Genomic DNA, 5,060 nt, shown 5'->3' with positions numbered 1-5,060 from the left:
GGTGGCCTAGTTCATTGAGTGTTGGACTCTTGGTTTCAGCTCAGTTTACCTCAGGTGGTGAGATACAGCCCTGAGTGAACTCCATGCTCAGTGTGGCATCTGCTTAAGACTCTCTCCTTCTCTCTCTGCCCCTTCCTCCTTCTCCCTCCCTCTCTCAAATTAAAAAAAAATTTTTTTTTTTAAATATGGAGACATATGGAGAAGATAGAACCAGTAAATTGTAGGGGCATGGCAACAGTATCTGCCTTTAATGCCTGGATGTTACTTCTTATTTTCTCTCTCCCATAACTTCACCCTATCTTTTCCTATTTGCTCTTTCACAATAGCTTTTTTTTTTTTTTTTTAAAGATTTTATTTATTTATTTGACACTCAGAGATCACAAGTAGACAGAGAGGCAGGCAGAGAGAGAGGAGGAAGCAGACTCCCTGCTGAGCAGAGAGCACGTTGCGGGGCTTGATCCCAGGACCCTGGGATCATGACCTGAGCTGAAGTCAGAGGCTTTAACCCACTGAGCCACTCAGGTGCCCCCACAATAGCTTTTAAACATGTAAAAACATCTCCCACCATAAGGCATTAAGCAAAATACATAAGAAAATAAAATATACAGCCTTCCTCAACTCTACATATTTTCAGCTATTACTCTATTTCTAGCTCTATTAGTCCATACCTACTGTTTATACTAGATTTTCCACCACCACCTTAAAAGTATTTTTGCTGAGACTGTGGAGGTGGGACACATAGAGCGCCCTGGAATGGTGCTGGTGACTTGTGCCTGCTGTGACTGAGCCACGGGCAAGGACCTGTCCCAGGCTCTGGGGAAGTAAGGCACAGGAGGGGCTGAACCCACTGCCAACGCTGGAGCCATGGAAATCGGCGTGGAGATCAGTTGAAGATCTGGAGTGCCATTAAAGGAAAATTACAAGACCTTACATTGATGAAGAACTTCCTGATAACATAGAAATAGTGGCCAACAAGAAAGTCAGGACCAAATGACAGAGGACCTGTCCTTGTTCCTAGGGAACAGCACGATTCATCGTTATCTCTTCATGGTGTATTAGATAAACTTGGCTATGTTACAACTGACCCATCCAGTCTAAAGTCTTCTGAAACCAACATCTTTGATAATAATGTGTCTTCAAAAAAGAGCAGTTTCAGTCAGGGGGATGAGAGAAGGCATGAAGTTGCAGTGCTGCCCCTTGCCATTGCTAGCACTAGCCCTGAAAAAAGAGATTCCAGGTCTCTCCTAGTTTACAGGTGCAGAAAACTACTAAGTCAGACAGACTTATGATGTTGGAGCTGCAACCTGATTAATGTCAGCTATGAAGCCTCTGAGGCAGACAGCACCCTCTGAAGATGTGATTGATACTAAGTCAGAACCAGATGACCCCATTGATGAAGACGTCAGTTTTGTGCAGGAGAATCCCTTATCTCAGGAAAAAACCCTACAGCGACAATTTCATATAATTCTTCTCACACTTCTATTGAAAATTGTCAACCACCTGCAAGTCAAAATGCAGACAGTGGTTCTCATTTAAATAAGCTGCAATTTCAGCAGCAGCAAAATGGTATTTGTGCCACCAAGCAACCTATATACCTATATACAGAACAGCCAGGTGTATGAAATAGGACATTTTTGTGAACCATAAGTGCTTAACAGCTTAGAAGAGACTTATAGAACCTTCTTAAGAAACAACTCAGAAAAAAATAAGTATTGAGGAAGAAAATTTTCAGAAGAGGAAGTTGCTTGTGGTAAGTTCAACTGTTAAAGTAAGAAAATTCCATCATGTTGGTGAAGAAGAGGAGGAAAATGATGATTTTGGGTATCATAGAGGAAGCATCCCTAGCAGTGTGTCAAGTGCCAGCAAAGCCTGAAAGGAGACCTTTGCTTCCACCTTCTAAACAAGCTAACAAGAATCTAATTTTGAAAGCTGTATCTGAAGCTCAAGAATCTATAACAAAAACAACTAACTCTTCTAGTCTCACAGAAACAGAGACTTCCAGTTGCTCCCAGAACTTGAACTTCTCAAGAAGAATTGCTGACAGGAATGGTCCAGGGGTAAAGGAAGACTCCCAGAATAAATCTCCCCATTAAAGAAGAAGAAACAAAGGGATATAATAAAGAAAAAAGCCCAGGAACTCAACAGAGGCAGTGGTTATCCTGGCTGCTAATTGAGCCAGTAATGGCAGAAACTTTGCAGATCAGTCAAGATTACTATGACATGGAATCCATAGTCCATGCAGACACAAGACCATTTATTCTGAAGAAGCCAAAGCTGTCTGAGGAAACAGTAGTGGCTCCAAACCAAGAATGGGGGATGAAGACTGGAGCTACCATTCAGGTACTTTCAGGACACCTTAAGCAGATGGAATCTTGTACCACCAGATAAACCTGCAAGTCCCAAATTTATAGTGACACTGGATGATGTCCCCATGTGTTTTGAAGTAGTGAAACCTGTAAACCAAAATGCAACCTCAAACAAGGGACTCAGAGTTCTCCTCCACCCACAGCACTTGCACTTGATGAGCAGGCAGCTTGATGAGCCAAATGGTAGCTTTTCAGATGGGAGATGAGTGAGCTGAGTATGTTCCAGAAACCAGAAAGATTTTTTGAAATGTTGCAAATACTTGCCTGCCTTAAAAATGGGGATGAGTGTGCTTACCATCACCCTGTTTCACTTGCAAAGCCTTCCCCATTGTAAATTTACTGAAAAAAAAAAATGTTTGTTCTTTCATCCAAATTGAAAATGATACAAAATGTACTAAACCAGATTGTCCCTTCACTCATATGAGTCTAAGAATTCCAGTAGTGTCTCCAGAGCCAGCAATTGCAAAACCAGTGCCACCTTCTAGCTTCTAATAGTCAACTGTGTCATTATTTCCCTGCTTGTAGGAAAATGGAAAGTCCCTTCTATCATCCAAAATACTGCAGATGTAACACTCAGTGTACAAGACCTGACTACTCATTTTATCATCCTTCAATGACTGTGCCAACACAACATTCCTTGAAATGGATTCGAACTCATACCAGTGAATGACACTGAGTCCTACTTGGCAGAAGATTGTGGAGTATCCACCCACTGGCAAAAGTTATTCTGCAGACCTTGTCAAATCTTTGAAACTTGGAAGCATTGCTTTCATAATATTGAGTTTACTGCCTACCTGAAGTATCTAATTTTTCAAGTTTTAACATTGGGTGTTTTTTGTTGTTTGTTTTGGTTATGAAAAGACCATTTAAGGCTAAGTTAAATTCTATTAAAACATTTCAAGCATGTTTGTTAAAAAAAAAAAAAAAAGCCAAAACATCTAATGATTGACTTATTCTTAAATCTGACTCCATAGTTTTGTCTCATTTACTCTCTGCAACGTGTTCTTTATTTTTTTGCATTCTGTGATTTGGTTAGTTCTAAGTTAACATTTGTTAACCTGTCTCTCTAGCCACTTTTATTTTCCTTTATTATATTCTCTTCTTCAGCCACTCTATAAATTCAGTGCTTCCAGGATTTCTAATTGATTCCATCCATTTACATGGCTTGAGCTATCTCTTGTATATTTTAATGACTCAAATTGTTATCCTCACCTTCATTCTAATTCCTCAGTGACAGAAATATTTATTCTAATAATGACTATTTATTCAAATAACGACTACCTTCACCACTCAAACTCAATGTGCCTCAGAAAGAAATCATCTTCTGAGATGTCATATCTCCTTCTAAAAGTACTGGTGCAGCCATTATCTTCTAAGCTAGCCTTTAATTTGTAGTTGTGTCTTACTTTTTTTTCTTTATAGCCTCCCCCACTTACAGTTCCATTTTTTCAGAAGCTCATATCCAAGGGGCACCTGGGTAGCTCAGTTGCTTAAACAATAGACTCCTGATTTTGGCTCTGGTCATGATCTCAGGGTTTTGAGATCAAGCCCCAAGTTGGGCTCCATGCTGGGCATGGAGCTACTTAAGATTCTCTCTCTCTCTCTCTCTCTCTCGGCCCCCAACACCCCTCCTGATCCTGTGCATGCACTCTCTCTCTCTCTCAAAAAGAAAAGAGCCTCATATCCAGGATAAAAACTTTTTTTTTAACCTTAATTACTATGAATAACATCTTAATTGATACTGTTATATCCCACTCTTAATGTCCTTTAGAAAATTTCTACTCTTACTAAAGAGTGATTGTTTTAAAATGCAAATATAAACAAGCTATAGCACTAAATAATATTCAAAATAAAGAACAATCTCTTTAATGTATTATAAATATTATGTCATCATCTGTTTTCAAACATGATGAAATATTTTTACTCTCTGGCCCCACCATGCATATTTATTTGTTTTTGTCATCCTGAGAGCTCTTCCTATCTGTCTGGCTAACTTCTCTTCAGCCTATAGAATCTAACTCAGGTGACATTTCCTCCAAAAAGCCTTCCAAGTGGTAAGTGTAACTTAGGTACCTTAAGTGGTAAATATCAATTCTATGTGTTTTTATAACACCTTGTTTCTGTTTCTGAATGAATGAATATAAAATGAATCATGGGATGTTTAATTGTTTGCATTTTCCCACAGAATCGTAAGTTTTGTTTTGTTTTTTATTTTTCTTTTTTAAACTTTTATTTAAATTCTACTTAGTTCACATATAATATAATACTGGTTTCAGGAATAGAATTTAGTGATTTATCACTTACATATAATAGCCAGTGCTCTCACAAGTACCCTCCCTAACACCTGTCACCATTTAGTCCATCCCCCTACCCACTTTCCCTCCATCAACCCTCAGTTTGTTCTTTATAATTAAGAGTTTCTTATGGTTTGCCTTTCTCTCTCTCTCTCTCTCTCTCTGAACCATAAGCTTTTGAAGGCAAAACACGTTCATGTATATTTGTATTCTTATTTCCTGGAAATTTCCCAAGAAGGAGCTAAAATAAATGGACACTCAACAAATGAACATTTAAACAAGCACATATATTTCAGGATTCTGTGATCAATTTCTTGTACCTGTTATACAATAGTGTGGAATTGTGAAGGCATGACAACACCTATGTATCTTAACTCATGTTTCTATGAAGAATAATACT

The 5,060-nt window shown here is 38.6% G+C and overlaps 1 pseudogene; it reads left to right on the top strand.

Moving 5' to 3' along the window:
• Positions 1 to 864: 864 nt before the first annotated feature.
• LOC101676742 lies at positions 865 to 3,036 on the top strand (annotated as a pseudogene).
• The last annotated feature ends 2,024 nt before the right edge of the window (positions 3,037 to 5,060 follow it).

Source organism: Mustela putorius, unplaced genomic scaffold, assembly GCF_011764305.1.
Source record: "Mustela putorius furo isolate JIRA1106 unplaced genomic scaffold, ASM1176430v1.1 tig00003845_pilon_pilon_pilon, whole genome shotgun sequence".
Lineage (NCBI taxonomy): Eukaryota > Metazoa > Chordata > Mammalia > Carnivora > Mustelidae > Mustela > Mustela putorius.
The sequence above is the reverse complement of the archived record's forward strand: the minus strand, read 5'-3'. Positions and strand labels throughout refer to the sequence as shown.